This window comes from Castor canadensis, chromosome 6 (assembly GCF_047511655.1).
Source record: "Castor canadensis chromosome 6, mCasCan1.hap1v2, whole genome shotgun sequence".
Classification (NCBI taxonomy): Eukaryota; Metazoa; Chordata; class Mammalia; order Rodentia; family Castoridae; genus Castor; species Castor canadensis.
This window is the reverse complement of record NC_133391.1, coordinates 128,823,963-128,851,386: the sequence shown is the minus strand read 5'-3', so window position 1 is coordinate 128,851,386 and position 27,424 is coordinate 128,823,963. Positions and strand designations below refer to the sequence as shown.

At 35.0% G+C, this 27,424-nt stretch overlaps 1 protein-coding gene across 7 annotated transcripts in view; it reads right to left on the bottom strand.

Annotated features, from left to right (window-relative positions):
• Pde4d (phosphodiesterase 4D) overlaps window positions 1–27,424 on the bottom strand; it is a 1,369,518-nt gene that overhangs the window by 761,460 nt on the left and 580,634 nt on the right. The gene's annotated exons all lie outside the window — the stretch shown is intronic.

The window sequence follows — 27,424 nt, the reverse complement described above, 5'->3', positions numbered from 1 at the left end:
AATCACTCTGCCTCAATTTCCTTGAGAAATTGATTGGGTAATGACAAATAAAAAGTTAGATGACATATTGTTTTACAGCTTCTGTGTTGTTGGAACTGAAAGGGCAAGGGAAAACAATGAACTGACGATCTGAGATGAACTTGGGCTTTCTAGTCTCAGGCTACCATGTTTTCTAAACTAACTTAACTTCCCTATCTATTATTGCTTTAGTTATAGAAGTTAAAAACTGTCTTTAATTTCTAGGAAGAGAAAGGCTAAACTCTTACCACATTCTTAAAGGCCCCCAAAATATTAAGAACTGCTGAAGAATTAAAGATATTCTTGCTCCAACATTCAATACTTTTAAGTCACCTATTTTGAAAATTATTCTGTATTATTTTTTTCTGTATTATTTTTTGAATGATATCAAACATACTCCAAACTTGCACTCCTAAAACTAAATTTTATAATATTCCAGTGTTTATGTACTTAAAAATATACTTCCAGAATTTGAGGAAATCATCTAGAGGATTTTTCTCTTTTATCAAAATATCACATGATAGTTCTTTATTCATGTATTTGAATGATGCTATAGCTTTTTATTTATCTCTATTTTTTCTCTCTTATGCCTAAACCAGTATTTTAGGGAAAAATTTTGTGGGTTCAGTACAGAAAATACTGTAGACTTAAAGGGTAACAAATCAATATTCTAAATATCATTAAATAAGAGATATTTGACTGGGGCATCTAATATCTTTGGGATTGAGTTTCATAAGAACAAATTTGTCTATGTGAAACTCAGTCATTTTACCAAAGAAATAACCACTGGACTAACTTTTTTCATCCTAAGCCTGATGTCATTTTGGCAAACTTGTTCATCCTCCAATATTTATTTGAACTTATGCTCTAAGAATGTATGGTTTCTGGTACTGATCTCTGTCCATGGGCCTGAGCTCTAAAGGGAATAATAGCAAATTTTAGATGTTTTTTAGTTCCCCAAATATCAGATGTTTTAGCTTGGGATTCTCTTTCAATATAACTTATGTTTGTGATAGTTTGGCCTTGTGACTAGGGGAGGCATTTTACCGATCCTGAAAAACCCATTGTTTTAAAAATATCCTCCATGCCGTTGATAGAACTCAAAAGAACTTTAAGGATGAAAGGGATGATGCAGCTTCAAAACCCCGACTGGCTCCCTAGAAGGGTGAGTCACTAAGCAGCGCTCTGTGTATAGCATTCATGGGAACAGCACAGCACGCATCATCATTCTTTTGAGCTGGTGGGGAGCTGAAATTAACTGAAATATCCTCTTCTTGGAGGCGCTTCAGAAAAGTATTTGCTTTCTTTCAACAACCCCATGGCTCAAGCAGGGCAGTCACAGGCTTCAGGGGCTGTGCAGGCAGCTATTCTGCTTAGATGTCTAAGATGAAGCCCCTGGGGCCCAGAGGATGCTCTGTGGTGGTCAGTTGGCCATCAGCAACTTTGTGGAATTAAAAGCTTTAATTGGACCTGAAAGAATCTAATATTTTCAAGTACCCACAGAAGCCCCCAAATATGACTTTTTACAAGTGAAACTATAAAATGTGTAGGCTGTTTGTCTTTCTATGGCTGTAACCTAAATGTGAAAAAGATTTCCTGTAAGCTGATTCTGACAAATGCTTTTAAACACATGTCCAATCAATCAACACTTTAAAGTAGTGCCTTTCTAAAATTAAACTACCTCTACTTCGTATTTCACTTGTCCTTCTACTTCCTCAGTGATGGTTATTCATTGTTAATAATAATTAATTGTAGTGAAAGGGTTATTTCAATGGGCTTCATAAACAGCTGTGTACATGGATAGTACGTCATGTGACGTGAATCTATGAATGCATGCAGCAGATTGCTCTCTGGGTTTGTATGTGTCATTTCTGGTGATGCCATTTCCTGTGTAGCTCCATGGGAATAACAAACCCAACAGACTAGCAGTGCCTTTCACCCTTGGCTACCTGCAGTGTGCCCTTTGGATGATCACTGCAGCCATGCCAGATGGAGATGCTTCCTTTGTGCCACAGGAAAAGCAGAGGCAACAGGAGGCTTTGCTGATACAGGCTGATCATGACCTCAGTCCACTAGGTCCTCCAATAGACCCACTGTGAGCTAAGAAGGATGCTGCCCAGCCTGCTTCAGAGGACTGCCATGTCCCGTACAGAAGCAAACATTCTCATTGAGTGGCCTGAGATTTAGCAATTCCTACCCCAGGTCACCTAACACTCTCCCTCTGTGGTAGAACTAGCCAAGAATAATAACCATGTTGTTATTAGACAAGGACAGCAAGCTGAGACATTCTGTGAAATAGCCTGGTATTCTCTGTCTTTTCTTTCTGGGTATGAATTTGTAAGGTACATACAGAAATGAAGGTGAATGCTCAATGCCCAAACTAGATGGCTTTTAAACATAAAGGGAACAAAGTATGTGCAAAGAATTGTTTAGGATTCTTCAATAGACAAAACATAAAAACAGGCTGAATTTAACTAGAAGATGTTAGTTTGCTCTTGTTTTTTCCCTAAAAATATGTTTAAAAATGGCATAGGCATTTTGATGATTTTTCTGTGAAGTATAAATAATCACAACCATTTAAAGACTCTACAATGCAATTTAGATACCCTAAATTAAATCCCAGTTAAGCTAACACTTGTTAACTAAATAACAGAGGTGCCCCCGAGATTTCTCCCTATGCTTTCCTCAGGACCATTGGGGCCACCTTCTATAGAGACAGGAGGAATGCACAGCCTGAGTTCTGCCTCAACCTCCAGCAGCTAAATGCCAAACTCAAAAGAAATGGCACTGTGATGTTCTCATGAAAGCTTCATAAAGCGCTCTTTGTTTTGAAATCAGGTGAGTACCTTGTATCAGGTCTTCATATTTTTATATGTATTTAGTAATTTAACTTTCTTTTTTCATATCCCATTTCAGATGACAGCCAATTACTATAGTAACAATGATCACAAACTGTTATTTATTGATTGCTGGCTTATGTGTATGATTTCATGTTCATTTTCAACTTAATCATCCCATTGTGCCACTGCAGGGTGCATTTTCCTATTATTACAGAGAAGAAAATGGAGAGTCAAAGAAACAAAGGGACACTAAAGTCACTTAAGTAGTAATTTTGTGGCACAGAGAACCCAACCTAAGTCATTCTGACATGATTGCTGGTAGCACACTTTGCCTCTGGCACTATTAGATCAACTGCATTCCTTCAAGTCCTTACAGGATCTTTTAATTCTGAGATCTTATGAAAATGTAATTTATGAATAACTCACAGCACAGTAAGGATATAAATGAGAAAGGCTATTCAATCATGAATCCTAGTTTCGGTTTGTACTATCTTCTTAATCATCTGTCCACTTGTGTATAGCAATTTGAGTTAAGCAAGGACAGTTAACTATATGTTGTCAAAAAAAATTCTTAAAATTTTCAGCAGGTATGACTCATTTGTAACTCTTTTGTTTGTTGGTTGGTTTACTCAAAATCTTGTTATCTGAATTTTGTCTGATTACACTTCAAGGTTTCATCAATATTTTTGCCTTGGTACTCAGATTCAAGTATTAGACCAAAAATAATGTAACCTGGCAAAATCAATAAATGGCATTTTCATCACAGATAAGAACTACATTTTCTTATCTACTGCAAATTCCAAAAATGTTTTAAAATAAACAGTCAAGGGAGAAATTTCTTATTCCATATAAATAAAACCCAGAATGAAGGTAACAAAGAATTGTGTAAATTTACAAAAGAAAGTACAGTACATGAAAATATAGCAAAGCTCTGCTATTAGTAATATCTCTAAAATGTAAGTAGTTGTTTCCTTCCTTTGAAAGTCTTTCTTGATTTTGAGGAGCCTCTGGGGCACATGTGACAGACAAAACTGAAGTTGTCACGATCTGCTTAATCAAGTGTGTCTTCTGCAGTGTCCACGGGGAGGACACAATGTCTAATGAGGTTTTGGGATGATTTGTTAGACTAAGGTTTCCATCAGACACAGAATTCTTTCATTAATTACAATTCCCCCCTAGAGACTAACCGAGCAGTGTTTCCTCATCTTAAAAGAAAAGTCCTCCTGGGCACAAATGAACTCATAAAGTAGAAAGTAAAAGTAGTTTTCACTTTTTGAAGATAATGTGCAAACTAGAGTCAGACCAGATGGTCACCTAAATCTGTAATCCTAAGGACACTTTTGATTTCCAAGGGTAAGACTGAAGCTAACTTCACTGGGGTATAAAAACAGAGAAGTAGAAAGTAGTAAATGGGAGATTTGGTACATGAAGTCAGAGAACATCTTCAAGGGTACATTTCTGTGACCTGGCAATGGCTCAAAGACACTGTATTCAACACAGGGACACATTTTGGGAAACTAATGGTCTCAATAAAAGAGATAAACATGAAAAAGAAAATTAAAAATAAATTTACGTGTAATTTTTCACTTATTTGACTGGCAAATATTAAACATTGTTAATGCACCAAATTATAAAATATAATGAGAATAAGTAAGAGTAGTCACAGAAGGGCAAATCTGATGTAGTTATTTAGAGGATGAATTAGTGACACTGTCAAATTTACACACACACACAAACACACCTTCTGATGACTCAGGAATTCCACCTCCAAATATTAATTCAACATACATACTTACTTTATATGCACAAAAATTAAGTAAAAGCATAGTTACTGCAACACTATACATGATGGCAAAATATGGGAAACAATTTAAACATCCACCACAACAAGACTGATGAAATTGTGTCTCATTCATATGTGGAGTACACTGCAATTGTTAACAGTACTGGGGCAGATCTACACGCACAGTTAGGAATCAATCTCCTTGCTATATCATTAACAGAAATAAGCAAGATGCAGAATAGAGTAGATCATATACAGGCATTTGAGTAAACACAGAAAAAGTTCTCAGTCAGGAAACATACAAATAGTACTTGCCTCTAAGAAAGAAAACTGGTGACCTGAGAGACTGAGTTGGTGAGAGGATTTTCTGTTCATGATCATCTCTTGATACCAAAGGGAATTTCGTTTGTGTACTTCTATTAGCTATTTGAAGGAATTGACCAATCAATCTTTCAGAAAACCCTGCAAAAAAAGCTATCTGAAATAGTTAAAAGTAGGCATCAATGGGTTGATATAGAAAATAAGCCAGGTGTGGTAATGCACATTTGTAATCTCAACTACCTGGGAAGTGGTGGTAGGAAGATCATGGTGCAAGGCCAGCCTTATGAAAAAGCAAGAGACCAATTTGAAGAACCAATTTAAGCAAAAAGGGCTAAGAAGGTGTGGCTCATGTAGAGCAATTACCTAACAAGCTTAAGGTCCCAAGTTCAAACCCAAGTACCTCCAAAGAAAGAAAAGGCACTAGACATAAATAAACATTTTTCAAAAGAAGACATATAAATGGTCAACAGTCATGTGAAAAATTGCTCAACATCACTAATAATTGGGGAAATGAAAGTCAAAACCATAATGAGATATTACCTTATTATTACCTTGTAAGAATGACTATTATCAGAAAGACTAAAAGAAATAAGTATTGGTGATGATGGGGAGAAAAGGATTCCTTGCACCCTGTAGGTGGGAATGTCCATTAATTTAGTCACTACTGAAAAAGTATGGAGTTTCCTCAAAAAATTAAAAATGGAAGCTTCCTATCATCCAACAATTCCACTACTAAACATTTCAGCATATATTCAAAGGAAATGAAATCTGTATGTTGAAGAGATATTTGCATTCCCAGGTTTATTACAGTATTATTCACAACAGGGAAGAAATGGGAGCAAACTGAGTGCCCATCAACTGGTGAATGGATAAAGAACATGTTGTACATACACAGTGGGATACTACTCAGCCATAAAAGACAATGAAATCCCATCATTCATGGTAACATAGATGGAACCTGGAGACATTATGTTAAGGGAAGCTATCCAAGCACAGACAGATAAGTTCTGCATGATCTCACTCACATGTGAAATCTGAAAGGAGCTGGTTACATAGAAGTTGAGAGTACAATTGTGATTACCAGAGGCTGGGTAGGTTGGGAATGAGGAGAGTTTGATCAATGAGTAGTACTGCACAGTAGGGTGATCAGCAATAATAACAAGGTACTGTATATTTCAAAAAGCCTGAAAGAATTTGTTATATTTTGCCACAAAAAGTGATAAATGTTTGAGGAGATAGATATATTTAACCTTGTTTAAACATTACACAATATATGAATATATTAAAATAGCTTATTGCTTGTTAATATGTAAATTTTTATGTTTTTATGTAATAGCTTAAAAATTTAAAAGGAAAAAATGATGTAAGATGAGCATTCAATGTAGCCAGGGGCCAGATATACAGATTCCTTAATGACAATGGTAAATATTTTTATATTTATGCTGACAGCAACAGGGAGATATCGGAAGGTATTACAGACACTTGGTATGTTTTGTTTAGTGCATGCAATATGAAGTGGTCTTGCATCCAATCTAATGGTTAGCTTCCTGATAATTCCCAGTTGAAAGTGAACCTTACTCCCTTCTTGTTTGAGGTTCAAAGAATATTCCTTAACCTCAATCAGCCTTGTGTGATATAATAGTCCATGCCCTCAAAGTGAATTTTACTTGAAATTTTCCTTTCCAAATGCTATCAAGAGCTTCAGGGAGAAGAGAATTCTTAGGATGATTAAATAAGATATCTAAGGGATGTGACTGTCCCTCCAGTCCTCTAGTTCTAAGAGTTTTATCCAAGAATCAGTTTATCGAAGAATCTGCACTGGGCCCATAGTATTTAGCACTTGTCTGATATGAGTTTAGCTTCAACATTCCAGCCTCAGTTTCTATCGAAGCCTGTTATAAGAAAAAGTCCTGTTATAGATGTGTCTGGATTTGCTGCCAACCTGCTATTAGGACAGGGTCTATTTTTTTAATCTAGAGTTTCCCATAAAGTCCCACATGGAAAAATTTGTTATAATTTAGTACCTGCAAGCACATGGTTTTCCCCAAGGAACTGGTACATTTCTTCTTTTGCACTAATGAGAACAAATTAAATTGCCACATTGGCCCCACTGTGGCTGTCAGAGTAATAAGTTGAGTTTGATGGCACTAACTGTGATGACTCTTGTGATTTCTCTTCTTCACTTCACTACAATGATACACTTTGCTTATAATATATCAACCTAAAATCTACCCTGAAGCTATCTCCAATTCTTTTATGGAGTAGAAACATACCTGACAAACCTACACAACAGGAGCTCAAAAAAATTAAGCCCATGTGACAATTTCATTTAAGAGTTTTTTTTTTTTAACTTTGATAACAGGTCAAAATACAAGGAAGGGCTATAATTTGTTTGCTCTACTGCATGAATGACTGAACATTACATGAAAATTTAAAAACTGCTTGCCTAAAAAAGGATCATATATTTACCTTAGTGATATAGTTTCATTACAAAATTCAGGCTGTTGGCATCACACGTGGGCCATGGCCTCACTCCAAACTGCTGAAACTTCTTCTGGATCACAAATGATTTACTAAAGCTTCACCCACCATTGCTGCCGAGATGAGGTAATTGTATTGAAATGTACATTCTGAAGCAAATTTAATGCTTTCTTGTCTAAGAAAGGTGAAGTCAGGACAGCAGGAGAGAAATCTAACGAGAGTAGAAGACCCTAGAGAAACTTCAGAGAAAAAACTCCAAGTAAGAGGCAAGAGGTGTGCAGTTATAGCCTGGATTGCAATACATGTAATTTATTCTTTTAACTCATTATCTGCGTACATAAATACACACACATGTACTTGTCTAAATATAAACCATGAGTGTGGGAAGGCAGTTTTCTATGATGACTCCCAGTGATCCATGCCCCTATACCAACTCCTGACCTTAGGAATTGTCAGGATTGGTCATTTGCTTTTAAACAATGGAATATGAAAACAGTGAAGGAGTTAACAGATGTAATTAAGGTCCTTAAATGATTTACTTTACATTAATCCAAAGGACGCTTTATCCTAGGTGGGCCTGGTCTAGGCAGGCTAGCCATTCAAAATTGGGTCTAGTCAGAGTCTCTTTCTTATGCTGTCCTAAAAGAAGCAAATTTTCATGAATTTCACAGTTGTAAGGAAATTCTTCCAATAACCATGTAAGCTTGAAAGAGGAACTATGGCCTCAAATAAGACCTCAACCTTGATTACCATTTTGATTGAAGCATTTTGACACCCTGAATGGAGGACCCAGCTAAGCTATACCCAGTCTCCTGGCCCACAGAATTCAGATAACTAGTATGTGCTGTTTTAAGATGCTAATTTTGTGGTAATTTGTTATGCTTTAAGAGCAAACTAACTTAGTGATATTTATTGCTATGTAAAATGTACCATGCTGGAAATATATATGTTACTTAATTAACACAACTTCAATATTTAAATATAATTGAAGAAATATCCAGGATATTCACAAATACACACACATATATATATTTGCATATATATCCATACACACTCAAATTTGTCATCAAAGGAGAAAAAGCAAACTTTCTTTAACTACCTTCATCCCAAAGTTAATTTCTTGGTTAGAGGCAAATATATTCATTTGGTGGTCCAACTAGAAGTCTCAAAATCATAGCTAATTACTTACTGCACTTCATTCCTTCCAACAAATTAGTCACCAATTCCTATCAGTTCCTTCAGATTCTGTTTCACCCCACTCTTTAGCACTATCTCTACTGCCACTCATGAGCTCTTCTTGGATCAAACAATGCTTCTATGTGATCTCCATAAATTTATGTATCCATAAATTTATGTGTCCATAAGTTCCTTACTACCATCCCCAACCCAAATCCTCCCTGTAGTCTAAGAGGTGCTTTCCAGAATTGTCAATGGGGAGGTACTGAAGAAAGTGGAGAACAACTAGATGGGCAGAGATAGCAGAAGAAAGGCTAAGGTGAGACGACAGACCTACAAGCAGCACACAGATGCATATAAAGACCTTGCTGTGGTCTCTGACCTGTCTCCTGGGAGGATGGAAAACCATGAGGATTTACAACAGAAGAATGATATTTAAAAGAAGTCCAGCAGAATCTTTGCAGGGAATCATTCTTAATTTAGAAATGAAATTTCTATTATGAATCAGCAACTTTCCTGCAAGGAAAAGCTGAGTTTAACTCTCTAATCTTGGATAGATTAGTTAAAAATCATCTCTTCCTAACTTTTGATTCTGGAAAAAATGCATTGAACATAAAGTTTATTATCTTAACCATTAAAAAAATCATAATTTTTGATAAGCAGAATTTGGAAGCTAAAGTATTAAAAATTACTGCTAGGACCTAGCATACTAATGGTTTAATAAAACTTAGTTCCGTTTCCTTCCCCACATCCTTGCTAAACGTTAAACTATAAAACACTGTTCATTCTGCCCATTAATATGAAATCAAAGCTTGCTGGGTGAGCTTGATCTCAGGGAGCATGCATTATCTACATATTAACAAAATAAACATCTAAAAAGCAGCTAGCAACCAAGGTTAGGAGAAAAAGAGAATCATGTTGTCAATAGGAGATATTTTTACATTTGAGTAACTGAATAATGCAGATCAGTAGAGAAGACCCCAAACGAACTGGTGTGAAATGATAAAAGATACGAAAACGGAAAGTCTTCTCACATGCCACCTCTATTGCCACAACTTTCAATTGCAAAGAAGCATGCAGCGACCTTGTCTGTCTATCCCCCAAATAGCCATGGGAACAAAGAAGCCATGTTTAACAACTGCTGATGAGTTGCCAAAGGTACATTTCTGAAGCTGACATGTTACACTTGTGTTCCTCATCTTCATTTCTTGTCTGCCCTGCCTAATGCCTACAGAACATACACTCTTTGAAGAGTCAAAAAAATTACACATTGCTTGGACTCAAATCATAAAAGAGTCTAATTCCAACTCTCTACTCTGTGATTTGGAAGGGAAAATTCCAAGAATTTAAGCAGAGATCAAGGGAACATTCTTTTCATTTTCTATACCCAGATGACACAGATTTTTAAAAGCTGACACAGCCAGGGAGATGACTGGGCAGATCTTGAAGCAATCTGGTAGTCACGTGGCATTAGCTTGTTTTAAGGCCACACTCACATTTGGGGCTGTCATTGCTTTTTTTGGGGGGGAGGGCAATGTTGGGGATGCTAACTGTGCAGCTCACCAGACGCAGGAGCAGGGTTTGCCACTTGAACCTACAATGAGCCAAAAATCTGGAAGGAGAAAACATTAAGAAATGTCTCTTCTCCAAGGCTCAAAAGGGTATGAGGTTCTATGAGGTAGAACCACATGAAATAGGAAATATTTGAAAACTTTTCCCTACAAAGATGGTTTAACTTAATACATTGAAGAAATGAAAAGGAGAGATCTGTTTTAAAATATTGGTGTAACAAACCACATGTATTTCTAATCCTAAATAATAAAGTACATAAACAGAAAAATACATGATGATGGAATCAATAAGCTAGGGCTTTTACATTCCCTTTCAACTCCATTTTTCATGCTTTAAAAAAAATGGATTTTGCCAATATGTGCTAACAAACAAATGTTATTAAATAAAAACTGTTGAAGAAATCCGAAGCAATCTAATATAAAACCACCTTGATCCTTTGATACCAATTAAATTTTAATTTAATTTTTAATAAATTTTTAGTATAAATTAATTGTTCAAAGGGGTTTCATTGTTCTATTTACAACGTATATGTAAAGTGCTTTGATCAAATTGATCCCTTTTATATTACTCTTTCTTAACCCCTACCCTTTGCCCCTCTTCTTTTTAACAGTTTTTGGTGGGTTTCATTATGCTATTTTTATACACATATATAAAGTTCTATAACATTCACCCCTTGTCACCCTCCCCCCACCCACTGGTTTCCCCCCATTAAACAATTCTCCTTTTATAATCATGTCACATTATTGTTGTTTTAGGTCTAGATTCTGTATATGAATGAAAACATGCCATATTTTTCTTTCTAGGTTTGATACCAATCACATTTATAAGAACCAAGATTTAGAGTTGGTAAGTCCAGTGAAATGTTCGCTTCAGACAATGTCTCTCCAGTCTGCCTTCAGCCACTGCAGGTGACTTATACAAACAGATCTACTCGCATGGTAATACTGAAATTTTACATCAATTCCCTTTGCACACTAAGAATAAAAATGAAATACAAATACTAAAAACTCTAACATTCAACAGAAGAAAACTTCGAATACAGAAAGTCCTTATTGTACAGACAGCCTTCACTGAATATGATTGGGAAGACTGTAGATAGTAGAGTTTTAACCCAAAAATGTTGATGTTTATAGAAGAAAATATGGGTTTTTTTTCTCTTTACTGATTTTGATTTCTTGTCCATTAAAAAAAAATAAGAGTGTTTGGAGAAGCAAAAGTGATACTACTGTACAAAATAATCAGCAATACTTTATCCTTTCTTCATATAGTGGTTATGTCAGGACTGGGTTCTTATCCTCACTATCATTTTTCAGTTTATGCTTCCCATATTCAGTCATCCCAATGACTAGGTGACCCCCTTCTCTCTCTCTCAAATAGATGAGACTAACATAAAACAAATGGAGCACTTACCTGAGTGCATAGTTAATGAACTTCAATTTTAATTTGTCTAACCTCAAGCTATGATTATTTTTCTTCTCAGCTCAGTAAACAATCAGATTCTATGATAATACAGAACTATAAGAAATACAGAAAGCTCCTGGTATCTGGTACCCTTCACTTTTTATATGTCAGTGATTAAAGATTAGACTTATATAACATGATGAAATGTCCACAGATCTCACAGAACTTATGCTCTTTTCCTGACATAGGAATCATAGCAGAAAGCTTGTTTTGTTTCTTCTCTTCCTTCTACTTCTTCACAGGGTCTTACTATGTAGCTCAGGCTGGCGTTGTGCTCACAACACTCCTGCTTCAGCCTCCTGAGTGTTTGTATTCTTATCCATCCAAGATAAGCTGTTCTTTGTCCAGAATTCATGCTTCAAGTGAACACAAAAAGGAATCTGTATTTTTCTTGAAATGAACAGGATTTGAATGTCTCCTTGGGATCTATTACTGGCTCCTTTTTTCCTGATTGTATTTTAAATGTTGGTGTTCCCATGGCTTCCTTCCTGAGCTTCTTCTCCACTGATAGCACAACTTTGGGCAATCTTATTGATGTGTCTCATATTTTTTAGTAACTTTCAAACCCATTTAAACATTTTTCCCATTCTTTTGAATTCCTGGGATTTGGCACACTGAAAGAACCTGAACTTTGGAGTCAGAGAACTCTGGCTTTGATATGGGTTAATCGGTAAGTTCTGTCACGTTTCTAAGAATCAGTTTCCATGTTCACATATAAAGATAAGAGTGCATACTTCATAGACTGTTAAAAGGATTAAGTGAAATGTGATCTATGTAAAGCTTCTAGCAGTACCAGGCCTAGTTATTAAATGGTAATGCAAAAAATGATAACAGCAAGCAGGTGGAATGGCTCAAGTGGTACAGCACCTGTGTAGTAAGCATGAGGCCCTGAGTTCAAACCCCAATATCACAAAAACAAAACAAACAAAAAATGATAATAGCAATGAAAATTGTGAAAGAGATTATGGTGGTAACCTACTGGATGTTTCTATTTGTATGTTCACAGGCACATTAATGAACCTTTTTCACTTGACCTGGTCAGTGGTATTATCCACCCAGATGGCCAAGTATATGCCCTAAGATTACATCTTGTGATTCTTTACCCATCTATATTTTCCTAACTGATTGGAAAGAATGGACTAACTTTGCCTATTAATATTCACAATATCTCTTCTGCTACCCTAGTACCTTTATTATTTCCCCTCTTGTGTTTTGTCCCAGTGTCTCAACTAGACATCCCACCTTCAGTCTTCCTCTATTCCTATTCTTCCCCTAGGCTATGACAACAGCACATTACAATGGTCCTGTTTCTCTTAAACTTAGCACTGTTCTATAGGAAGGTCAGCTTGGATAGTGTATGCTCAAGCACCTGAGAAAGGCTTTTAATATTGTTTGATAAATGACTGTTATTAATATTTTCTCAGAAAGATATAAAAGTTCTTGTAGCTTTGAAAGGGAAAACACTATTGTATGCTGACTGAGTGACAGGATAATGGAACAGAAGAAAAATGAAATAACAAAGAAAAAAATAAATATGTAATAATTGCTCTATGAGATAACAGAAGAAAATAACATCTATGAAAATATACATATAACCAAAAAACCAGATTTGAAAGCAACTTTTTTTGGCTTCACCGTATTTACAACTTCATATGGTAACAAAGTTCCTAATCTTTAAGAAAATGAAAAGTTAAATTATTCTTATCAGGTATGATTCATAAGAATAGCCATCATAGAGAATAGGAACTTTCAGAGGTAAAAGGAAATAAATGGGAGAGCAGAGGGTATTTATAGCTGCTAATATTTTGTTTTTCCTGTGTGTTTATTAGGTTGTATGTAAGAGGTATACCAAATACAAAGGCCTGGTAGTAAGTTGACAAATTATATATAGATAGACTTAACCAACATTACAAGCCCATAGTAGATATTAAAAAGAAAATAAAATTGATGAAATGGAGAAAAAAACTTAGGCAAGTTTTTTTTTCTTTCATTATTATTGTTGTTATATTATTATTGCTATTATAATAATTATTATTGTTAGTTTTTGTTATTGTTGTACTGGGATTTGAACTCAGGGCCTTGCACTTGCTAGGCAGCACTCTACCACTTGAACCATACTCCCAGACCTTTTTGTTTTGGATGTTTTTGAGATAAGTTCTCTGATTTATGTCCAGCTGAATGGACTATGGTCTTCTTATTTATGCTTTTTGCATAGCTGGGATGACAGACACATGCCACCATGCCCAGCTTTTTATTAGTTGTGATGAGGTTCAGCAAACTTTTGTAGGGCTGACCTCAAACCGAGATTCTTCTGATCTCCACTTCCTGAGTAGCTAGGATTACCTGTCTTTGCCACTGCACAGGGTTTTAGGCAAGTTTTCAAGAAGTTTTAAAGGTAAAGCAAAAGAGTGGTGATATTGCAATAACAATTAACAACAACAACAAAAAAACTACAACAAACACACATACACACACACACTTACTATGGGAAAGAAAGTTCATTAGCCTTTATGATGGCTCCTCAGAGGAAATCATTTAAAATGTTATTTTCCACCATTTCAAATGAGTTGAGGAAAACAATTTAAATTAATGCATTAGTTATTGGTGGCCTGAGTTGGAATGTCTGTACTTACACACTCACCATGAAAAACATTTGTTATGTTTAATGTAACAGCAGAGTGATCTATCCACCAGAACAGCACTGCAAATGTTAGCTGCAAAAATATTTTTCATTGTTTGTTTTAATAAATATTTCAAACTTTCCATCACTAAAACAAACTAAAAATTAGGATGGACTACAGGGAAGCAAAGCATAAGGTTTTAAGTTTATTTTAGGTATCCAGATATTTAAGGACTCTATAATCATATTTTTCATAAATACATTTGACATCAATTATTTCATCTTATAAAATATTTCTTAAATTCATCTCTTCTTTTCCATCATTCTTGCCACAGATTTAGTTTCAGGCTTTCATCATTTATTTTTTACCTGGTTTATTGCAATGAACACCTAAATCACATCTACAATTTTTTCTCATTCCATGCTCTGTGTCTGCCAAAGTGAGCTTTTAAAGATTAAAAGCTAACTATACAATTTCTGTGCTTAAAATCCGTACTTCTATACCATCTTTGAGGAAAAGTTGAGGATTCTTTAGCAAAGCCTTATTTTCCTCTTCTTCCATTCTCCTTTCCAGCTCCATCCCACACAGTCTGAAATCCATGAAGGTTGTACTGTTCTCAGGTTAGTACTTTGGAAAATACCATTGGATACTTCACCCTTTATCTATCTATTTAAGCACTGAGTAAAAATCAAAAGGCAGCGATATTCTGCTAACTCAACTACTAGTAGGCACTTAAAGAGAAAATTATTGTATTTGTTGTTCTTTTATCATTTGTAATTTGTTGCATTTACTTTTTAAAGGAAGATTTTTATATAGAAGATACAAAATAGTCATTAATTAATTATACCAAATATTAAAGGCAAATGCTTAGACACAAACAACATCCAAAGCAATAATAGACAGGCTGCCAGATTGGCTTAGGGCCAATGCTGGTATATATCATTGCTTCTCCATAGACAACCAGCATGTCCTCAATAGCTTCTTGATCGGTTCAAATGGTTCTGAAACTTTTCATGAGTTACAAACAGATTTCATGACAAACATTCAGAGGAGTATCTGGACCAATAATGTCAAACTATTTATCTAGTCAAATCAGTTTAAAAAAAATCTCGCCTTGAACTTAGTTGGCAAAGTTACTTCAGTTGCTCATAAAGTCATATCTTAAAGCTAGATAAGGAGGTAGATTTTTTTTTGAACAAAAGAGAGTATTTTTGACATATGATGCAACAGAAATCATATTTTTTCATCTTGTGCTTAATTAATGAGATATAGAGTCATTATTTTTGAACTCACTGAAAATTGAATAGTACTTCACCAAAGAGTAAATTGTAATGCAGTTGAGTCTAGGGGCTCCATGCCATCACTACTATTAAACACAAAATTATCTTCCTTATGTAGGTTTTTTTCTGTCTGAAATATTACAATAATGTGACTGATAAATGCTACAAAACCTATTATTAATGATTTTTCATTATGCTCTTTTGTGATTTTGGTTTACAGAATACTCCATATTAACAGAAATAGTGACTTGTCTAAGAGCATTCCTGTCTTACTACAGCAAAAATAAAAATAAGAAAAAAAGAAACATTCATGAAATTATGAGTGCCATTTTGTTAGAATAATGTTACATACGGTCCCCTTTTCTTATAATTGTGAAGGTTCGTAGACATTTTGAATTGACTATCATGTTCTCAGGCAAAAAATGGCTCCCTACTCAGGTTTTCATGTGACAATGAACTGCCAGATACTGAGGGTCTGAGTAGTCACGGACATTTGTTTGAGCCAGATTAACAGAAACACAGAAGTTGAGGCAAAATACTGATAATTTATTAGTAAAGCTTAAATAATCAACATTAAGTTAAATTAAATAACCATGAAAACAAATCGCAAATAGCATAAAGGTAACTATGGCCTTTACTGTCACTTTCATTTGCTGTCCCCTTAACTCTTCTACATCACAATCCTGTCAGCACACAATGCTACCGTTGCACTCCAGCCTCTGTTCCCTTGCTAACACTTGCCCTGCTAACACGCAAGCATTTTTCACATCAAATAAGTTGTACTGTAATTTATTAACTCTGTTTAATCAAATTAAGCACATTAGGAAGAGTGTCTGAATTTGGAATTGTTTCTGACCTTTTAAAATAATGGATCCCTAATTTTATAAAAATTGGTAATCTTATCAACTCTAGGGTTTATTTATTTATTTATTTAATCAATCTTGTGGTGCAAGTAATATACAAACACTGTTTGGATGTGAAAAATTTGATAGGATGCTTGCTTTCACAGGGGCTTACAGTTTGGTAGAAGATTGACATTAATCAAATAATTATATACTTAAACATATAATTAAAATACAGCAAATGTTGTAAAGGAGAACCGTATAGTCAGGTTATGTCAGGTTTGGGGAATCTGAGAAGACATCATTGAAAAAGTGATATGAATTAAGATCTGAAGTATGAAAGCCAAAGGGTGGGGAGTTTAAAGTAGCACCTTAAGTAGAGGAAACAATACACAAAGAGGCCTCTGAGCGAGAAGGCATCCCATTGGACACAAAGAGTAACCTAGCCCATTGAAAACATGGCTAATTTTTTATTTCCCACAAACTGTGGGTCTATTGAAGTACTGCCAATTTCACCTACTATTTTTGGCAGTTTCTGAATTGATAATGAAAGTATGGGTTTCTTAGACTCATATTCTACATGATGATCTTCATTACACTATCTTACTTTTCAAAAATCTGATGAGAACACAATTGGGTATTTCTCAGTGTTTGACAATCTTTCTTCAGTGCCTATAGTAGAAATTCTCATGATGAGTAGCTATAGCAGAGAACACTAGATACCAATCATTAACTAAGAACCTGGTCTACAATACAAATAAAAGACCCCAGGACAGTGAGGATGATTCCAAGTGGCAATAAGACAAAAATGTATGTAGAGGACTCTAAACCTTTATTTATTTAAAGGATTTTAAATTGCTTTAATTGATCTGGAAGCTCATCTGCCTGCCTGATAAACAGAAATAACAAAAACAAGAAAACAAAGATTTAATCTAAACATAAAGGAAGGATATTCCTTTCTAATAATGTTCAGAGGAAGACGGTGAGTAAATTTCTCTAACAATCTCATTTTCTTCTATCATTTAGCTGGTCTATATTTTTGGTGGTCAGTGCATGTATTTATCCAGGGCTGCATTTCGTGACTAACCAACCTGGCATCATTCAACTTGAAGTGAATATACAGTATTATGAATATTTAGAGAATGGAGTGCTCATGTCAGAAATTCAAGGCCTGGTTACAAAGACTGAATTCGGTTATTCCTTGGGTCTCCTCTTCTTTCACAAATAAAGGGGACTAAAAATGGTCTGGAGTCCTAGAATTCTGAGAAAACATGAGAATTGGTAAGGTTGGACCTGCTTGAGGGTTGTAGTTATAGGAACAAAGCAGGTTAAAAAAAAATAGTGGTTGAGGAAAGAACGGAAATAAAAACTTAGATACCAGTCCTAAGGACTGGGGAGCCAATAAATCGAATTTGGGTAATCAAATGAGGACAAATGAGTGAATGTTTGCCATAGGAAATAGAGTCTAGAGGATTCCCCAAGACAGAGGAGGCAGCTCCTTTAAATAGAGCACACACAGCCTTCAGAGCTAAAGGGAATGCACTGTTAAGAAAGTTAACTGGCTTGCTTCCAAGTATGGGTAAGAAAATGTGGTATGTATGAAAAAATGCTCACTATCTCTAGCCATAAAGGAAATGCGAATCAAATCACACTAAGATTTCACCTTATCCCTGTTAGAATAGCCATTATTAGAAACACCACCACCAACAGGTGTTGGCGAGGATGTGGGGAAAAAGGAACCCTTGCACACTGTTGGTGGGAATGCAAACTAGTGCAACCACTCTGGAAAAAAAATTGGAGGCTTCTTTTTTTTTTTTTCATTTTTCTTTTATTATTCATATGTGCATACAAGGCTTGGGTCATTTCTCCCCCCTGCCCCCACCCCCTCCCTTACCACCCACTCCGCCCCCTCCCTCTCCCCCCCCTCAACACCCAGCAGAAACTATTTTGCCCTTATTTCTAATTTTGTTGTAGAGAGAGTATAAGCAATAATAGGAAGGAACAAGGGTTTTTGCTGGTTGAGATAAGGATAGCTATACAGGGCATTGACTCACATTGATTTCCTGTGCATGGTGGAGGCTTCTTAAAAATCTAAACATAGATCTGCCATATGATCCAGCATTCCCACTCCTGGGGATATACCCAAAGGAACGTGACACAGTTTACTCCAGAGGCACTTGCACACCCATGTTTATTGCAGTGCTATTCACAATAGCCAAGTTATGGAAACAGCCAAGATGCCCCACTACTGACAAATGGATTAAGAAAATGTGGCACTTATACACAATGGAATTCTACTCAGCCATGAAGAAGAATGAAATCTTATCATTCGCAAGTAAATGGATGGAACTGGAGAATATCATTCTGAGTGAGGTTAGTCAGGCTCAGAAGACCAAAAATCACACGTTCTCCCTCCTGGGTGAATTTTAGATCTAGGGCAAATACAGCAATGTGATTGGACTTTGGTCAATGATAAGGCAAGAGCATACATGGGAGGTATGGAAATAGTTAAGAATCCCAAAAAACATGATAGCATTTGATGTCTTCTATGCAGAGGAACTAATGCAGAAACTTTAAAGCGACAGATGTCAATAGGAGAAGGGGATCAGGAACTAGAAAAAAAGTCAGTTCGAGAAGAATCAGCTTAGAATGTAACACATTTGTACATGGAAGCAATACTAGGAATCTCCCTGTATATAGCTATCCTTATCTCAACTAGAAAAATTGCTCTGTCTTTCTTATTATTGTTTATTCTCTCTCTTCAACAAAATTAGAGATAAGGGCAGAACAGTTTCTGCCTGGAAGCAAGGGGGTGGGGAAGAGAGGGAGGGGGCAGGAGGTGGGGGTATGGGGGAGAAATGACCCAAAAATTGTATGCACATATGAATAAACAAACAAACAAAAAAGAAAGTTTGAGGACAATGAAAAAAAAAAGAAAATGTGGTATGTATACACGGTGGGGTTATACTCAACCATAAAGAAGAATAAAATTATGTTGTTTGCAGGTAAATGGATGGAACTGGAGAATTTCATGTTAAGTGAAGTAAGCCAAGCTCAAAAAAAATCAAAGTTTTCATGTTTTCTCTCACATGTGGAAGTTTGATCTATAAGTTAAATGTATATAGAGAAACATAAATGATCACATATATGTGTGTGTATATTACTGTCAGGGAGAAGAAACTTACATTAGTGAGCCTCTCTGAGGGGGCAATGGGAGGTAGGAGAGAGAAAGAAAATGTTAGAGTGAAAAATATAGAAACAACCCATCTATATATGAACATAACATAATGCCCAATACAGTGAGCTGTTGGATATTAGGGAGCATGGTGATAGAGAATGTGTAAATAATGGAGGGGGGGTTACTTTGATAAATTCATGACATATATAGACCTAAAGTACCAAGGCAAAACCTCTTTGGATTATCAATATATTTTTAATTTTAAAAACTGAAGGGCAGGAGGGAAAAAGAAATCTTCTGTGAGTAGGTATCAGTGGGAGGGAGTTGAGCACAAGGAAAGGAAGAATAAGGATGTATATGGTGTATGTGTTTTGTATCCATATATGAAAACAGAAGAATTAAACCTGCTAAAATTGTTCTAAGAAGGGGGTACAGAGAAAGAGGGAGAATGATGGAGGGGGTAAATCTAACTAAGATATATTATAAGCACATATGTAAATATCACAATGTACCCCCCTATACAAATGTTATACCCTAATAAAATAATAAAAAAAAATGCTGACTGGGGTTTGGATACTGGTAAGCTTTCCATGAATGGCACTTCGACAACAGGTCATCAATATGTAGTTTTATAAGAAATAGTCATGAAATAATATTCATACTTATTTCAAACTTAATAAAGTATAGGAAAGTTGTTGAAATCATACATACATTATCACATGGTATCCTTTTAATAAGATGCCATGGGGAAATATTGCTTCACCTCATAGCAACTCATATTCTCTCAAACAATTCATTTTTTTAATGATACATGAATATTGACCTGATAGTGACTCCTTCCTTGGGTTAACAATTACTCGGGAATAAATGGCATATATTTGCTTTCATATTTCATACCATTTTCATGTTCTTATTTTCTCCTTTTTGATATACTCATTTTTTACATTGCACTAAACTGTTTTATAATGAATTCATTTGCTTTTTTAAGAGGAGGGAGAGAAAAGTGGTGTGAAACAAAATATACTAGCCTAAATAAGTTGAAAATGTAAATGTTTACAAAAGGAAAAAAAGGATATTATTTTTGCATGTTATGAAAGCTCATCTTAAGGAAATCAAAGAAGACAAAAGAACATAAAATAGAAAATCAAAGAGCTCTCAAATGTCTTCTCTTTATACATCTGAAACAATGTAGCAATTTCTTCCCCTGCTATATCTCTCTCTTTATCTTTATTATGGTGTGAGGTAAAAACATTTTTCATTTCAATAAGCCAAGAAGCACCACATATTAAATAATTCATTCTATGTTGGCTGAGTTGGAATGTCATCCTGACTAAATCCTAAATTTTCATATATACATGGGTCTCATTCTTGACTGTTCTTTCAGTTCCACTGATCATTGGTTTATTCATGAATTAATTTCACAGTATTTGAAGTAATAGCCTACATGATATGTTCTGATATTTTACAGGGGAAGAAAAGCTTTTCTATTTTTTCCAAAATGTTCTTCACTCTTCTTATACATATTTAAATCAAATTGTAAACCAAGTAATCTCTTAAAATCCCATTGGGGATATGTCATTTAAAAAAATAAGCCTTTAACCTTACTGGTATGAAGCATTATACTTTTATTAAAAACTCATTTCAAACTGTTTGCTTTCAGTCATCCTAGTGACAATGTTTTTTCATTGGTATATGATGTTCTCATCATTGTTCCCTTAGTGAATCAGTCAACAACTTACTTAACTTTAAAGCACGATGTATTACATTTTGTGGATCCAAGACTAATTGAGAATCTGATGAGCACCACCCCCCAATCTGCTGTATCTCCAAATGTAACGGGTCTCTGGATCCCAAAACTCAAAGTTAAGAGTTTAGTTCACAAAGGCATCTCTCTAAATTAAAGGGGGAGTCCTCTATTCCATTAAAGTTATTTTCATTCTAATGTAATTTTTCACAAGCTGGATCAAAACTGATCTCTCTTCATTATCATTATAAATCCCCTCTGTCCATATATTTTTAAGTCAAAATAGGGGCTTATTTTCATCAGATACCAACAGGTATCAACATACATTCAGTGTAATGAAAAGATTATCAGATTAGGAGTTTTAAGGCTCAAGTCTGAATTCTACATTTGAATATAGATATGTTTCTATTTTTCTGAGAGACAACATTGCCTTCAATAACCTATGAAATGAGGAAAATATCACTAGCTCTGTGTGCTTCATAGAGATTATTAAAGAAATCAAACATATCCTGTCTGAGAGAACACAAACTGGAAAAGCAAGATTTTATTATTATTTCCACATTTAAAACCTTATCATTTGTTAAGGGCTAATATAAACCATATATCGTGCAAAGTCCTAATGTACCTAATAGAGGAGACAGACAGACATACCAATAATTAAAGTGTTAGTGGTAGCTATGAGAATATAATAGACAAAATGCTATGGTAAAGCCCAGGAGTGAAAATTATTTCCTCTCCTTGTAGGAATATTCACAAGAGTGGTAACATAAATTAATTCAAAAAAAGATATTCCTGCATTTTCTGAACAGATAAGGATGGGCTGGTGGGGCAAAAAAGAAAAAAAAGCAACTTAGAAAGAAGAAAGAGCTGCAGAAACAAAGAGGGGTGTGGAAGACACGGAGAACTCAGCACATGACAAAAACTTGATTGTGGTCATTTCATGGGGTTGAGAGAAGGGGATGCAAGACTTATTGTTGGGAAGATAGACTGGGTTAACATACTGGGGACAGACTTAAGAAATTTAGATTTTTATCTTGTAGGCCAAAGGAAATTACCCTAGGATTTCAAACAAGAAAACAATGAGATTAGTGGCATAAACTATAAATTACATTGGGGTGAGGAGAGATTGGAACTGGGGACCACTAACAGGCTACTGCAATGGTGCTTGAACATGGTTAAGTGCTTGATCCAGGGAGGTGGCAACAGAAAAACACCATATTCTGAGATAGATTTGGAAGAACTTGGTGATGTCTGAGATCCAGTTTTAAGGCAGAAAATGAGTGTAAAGATGGCCAATAGCCTGGAACAATGGGAACAATAGTGATACCCCATATTGAGATCAATAACTATAAATGTTTATTTAGATGACAAAGCAAATCTTAGTTCTCAGTTAATCTCTAAAGTGGGTTCTGGTAAGGCCCTACCCATGGTGGTATGTGTGTGTATGGGTCAAACCAATGTAGATGATGAATTTTTAAAAATAAGGTAAACTGCCCTTTTCTCTGAGAAAAATTAGATTCCTATTTTTAAATGTAGAAAAATGTTCCCCAGAGCAAAAATAACTACATCTTTTGAGATATAATACAGTGCTATTTGGTATAATCCCTTAGCAACATTGCTGTTATGAGCCAGGACTAGAAGTATTTAAGATATAAACTCACATACTGCATATTTTAAACATATAGATGGATATTATTTTATGAGAGGGACATAATTTTTACCCATGTTAGACTTCAGACATTTGAATAGTTAGAAGTCATTAAGAAGGTTTAGTGATTTTAGATTATTAATCTGTATGATGTTTGAAGACCTCTCTTAAGATATCCCTTTAAACCCACATTAAAGTTTAGAGATAGAAATTAGTGACCAATTGATTACTCGTGTGTGTGTGTGTGTGTGAGTGTGTGTGTGAATGTATCCATATTGGAAAGTGAAAGAATGTTTAGTTTTCTGAAGTCATCTTTCTCTCACCAGTATCTGAAGATGCAACTTATTCACAAATACTTTTTACAGTAATTCCCAAACTTTTGGTTTTAATATATAGCCTAGAAGTTAGAAGATGATTAGTAAAAGATGGCCACAATGTGTAAAATATTAATGAATTGTCAGGAAATATGGAAGATAAAAATTTAGTTCTGGTTCTGCCAGTAAACTAGTTGGGTTAAGTAACTTAACCCCTCAGGACACATGTTTTTTCACATGTAAATGATGGATAGTGGTAGGTTAGGTTAGTCTACTCTAAGTCCTTTCCCTTTTGGCATTCCATAGTCCTGTGGACATTGTTGCTTGTTTCCTTGTTACTGGTGCATAAATGGATAACTGAACCAAGATGGTCCAATTGGAACGAGATAAGGGTTTGCGAATATTCCATCCTTGGGAAACACATTCCTAGCCCTCGTTCCTTTCTACCCCTTCTTGCTCACTACTTCCCACTCCATGAAACATGGAGGGCATCAAGTTTTTTAATCAAAGTTGAAGAAGCTGATAAATCCATGATTTTTCTCGGATACGTCAAAGTCTCAGAACACTCTAGCCCATAAAGTACTAAATCAAGATGTAAAGACCATCTTTTAGTGAAGGAAAAAGTATAATCTGCTTTTTTTCTAATTAAAAATGTTTTAACACTGTTTTGGCAATGTGTAAAAATATGAAAAACATGAATTTTTTCTTACATTTTTGCTATTTAATTACCTTTAATATCCATACTTAAAGTTTTAAAGGTCAACCCTATGTCAGTTATCTAAAACAAGTAGAATAAAAAAGATACTTCCTAAAATCCAAAGATTTTGGATTCACTGATACAGAAGATAAGAATGACCAGCTTTTAAATTAATTACTTTGGAAATGTGAAACTCAAACTTTGCATCACAAACTTAGATAATCTTTAGATCCTTTATTGGATAAAAAATACACAAAACCTTTAGCAAAACTAATGGAGAATATTTTTTATAACCTAGAATGTGGAAGTAAAAATAATTATTTTTAAAGGCTGGTGATCCAACCCAGGTCCTTGCTCATGTTAGATAAGCACTCTATGACTCAGATACATCCCCAGCCCTATGCTTGATTGTTTTAGTATTGAAATATTATAATAAAATATTTCCTGTAATTTAATATACTATGTCAAGGTATTTTAAATGCTAATATCATATAAATATATTATGACATGTACAGGGTTTACATTTAGTGTAACTATAGTTTTTAGATATATTCCTTCTAAAATCAAATTCACCTTGTTTTTCTCTGCCATCTAGAATTTTTTTATAAAATCAAGAAATCATCTGTGCTGTTTGAATTTCCAACCCTTATTTTTTTAATTAAGAATAGAGAGCATCTGCAGATTTTGAAAAATATATTAATGATAATGAAAATATTTTGTTATATGGAGGGAAGGCAAATAAATAAATTATCAGTTTAGTTAAACAGTTGGTACATTTTTGCAGGACTATGGGTTGAAATGATAAATCTGTTATAAAAGTTTTTAAAGGATGTTTTTGATTTTTTCATATTTCATTTACTTCTCTTGGTAACACAGAGAGGTACACTTTCCACTCCTCTGGAACTGGTTTTTCAAATTTATTCCATTTTGAGACTAACAAATGAATCTACTTGCTAGACATATATACATTAATATAAAATTAATCTAACATGGACACATCTTCCATGTAATCAAAAGAAATGATCATGAATGTTTGAGGATTGTCTCTTCCTGTTTATATGAATTTCTTCATTAAAACAAGATGCCTCTCTCCCATTGCTTCCCAAACTGTATCTAGTTCTCAAAATTTCTGTTAAGATAACAATATCTGGAAGTACACCCTACAGGCTAGAAATAGCTTTTTAAAAGACATATCTTTTTTGATAACCCATAGGAATCATTCATCCATCCACCCATGAGGTTTTTTCAGACATTAACTTGACAATTTTAAATCCCCATTTAGATGATAGTACACACGCACACACACACACACACACACACACACACACAGAGACCATTTCTTGTTTCCTTTTAGAACATCACTCAAAACAACCTGAAGTGTTCTGATTAGCTTTAATTTCTCTGAACACTGCTTCATATTTATTATTCTACACATTGTGCAAAGTCAACAAGCACACTGATTTTCCTATATGTGAACATTGACACCAGTTTAGACTGGACAGGATTGCTGAAGTTAAAAAATAAAACGTAAAATCTTGAATTATTTCATGAAGTTTGTGCTGTCACTTTTTTAAAAGGAAGATTTTAACCAAGTCTCTTTGGTTCATTTGGGCTTTATATCCTATAGTATCAATTGATGTGCATTTTGTGTATTGTTTCACACATTCTTCCTATATGTATGTGTGGACAATGAACCTAGGGCTTTCTGCATGTCAGATAAGCACTCAAAAATGGTTTCATATATTCTTGACACTGGCCACAAATTCCAGGTGCTACACATATTTATTTTTAGGAAGGCCTTTTTTGAGTCAGAAGACCTGGATTTCAGTCTTAGCTCTCACACTCCAAGTCTATGTGATGTTGAACAAATTACTTATGTCCTCTAGGGCTCAGGGTTCTTGGCTATAAAATGGAGACAATAAAATCTGGACTTTGTGTTATTATAGGATTCAACTAAGGAAATACATGCAAATTTTCTTTGATAATTTTAATGCATTGTCACAATTCTCTTTAAAAAAGGAAGGTAATATCCATTGGAAATAGACTTATTTACCAAAGTAACTCTATTAAAGAAAGCATGATGTGCAATGTGTGAACATGTGAGAAATCTGAAAGCGATGTAAAGAATTGTAAATTTAAGGATCCTTAAATAGAATGGTAATAATGTATCAGATGAGCCCACAGTGTAAATATAATACATCTTAGATTTTCTCTGATCCATTAAACTAAGAAATTTCAAATAGAACAATTAATCAGTGTAGTAAGTATAGCAAAAAATAAATTCAGACCGATGATGCAAAAACCTCCATTCCAATTAGCCTATTTTTTTCCCCTCTACCCTGTTAGACATAGTCTTTTTTATTTAAAAATGTCGTTAATTAAGGAACTCCACAAAACCAATCAATGCACAGATTAAGTTAGAACTCTTCTTCTTAATTAATGCTTCACACCACATAAAATTTTTCTGTTATTAGGTCAAATATACAAAGGTCATGCTTGCCTTTATACCTTTAGGAAAACACATAGTATAGTACTCAACCACAGAGGAGGACGATCATCTCTTCAAATAAAAGTATGTAGATTTTAGCAACCTTCCTTGTAAAATTTAAGCTTGTATATTAATTTATGAATGCAATTTACACCAATCATCTAACTTTAAACTGATCTGAATTGTGATTATAAAGTACAGTTTTCACCTTCTGCAACCAACAGACACAATAACATCAACAAGGTACCAAGGAAACGAGGAAGGCAAAGGCCTAAGAGCATGTGTGCAAACTGAAATACACATCAAGGTTGGGATATTCTGTTTGACTAGTTGGCTAGAGTCTTGTTCACAGTGTATACAACACACAGGGAGATGTTCTCTCTCTCTCTCTCACACACACACACTCACACACACACTCATACAAACACACATTTGAATATCATTATAATTTAGTGGTAAATCCAACCTATTGTCAATCAGAGATGGACAAATAATCCCAATCCCAGGTTTTTCTCTTTCCACATCCAGCTCTGATTTACAATTACCCATCATCCAGACATGGGGCTTGAATGCTCAGGCATCAATGCTTGCCCCCATGTAAGGTTAGATGAAGACAGCTCTGCTTTGCCAAGGATCAACAGCTCCTGTGTGTGTGTGTGTGTGTGTGTGTGTGTGTGTGTATGTGTGTGTGTGTGTGTGTGTACTCATGGCCTGGTACCAGGAAAGGGACTGATTGGGGCTCTAAATCCATCTCCATGCCTTAGTTAAGAATCTGGAGATGACTCCTCGGAGCAGCTATAATTGGTCTTTTACACTATTCATTTCCTTGGAAAAGCAGCGGTCGGCATCTATGAAAACTCCCAGTTGACACGCAGCTTCCCTGCCCTGTCTTCTGGAGCACTTTACGTTAAGGGGAAATCACTATAGTCAAATCTCTACTTCTTTCTTGCTCCTAAACCG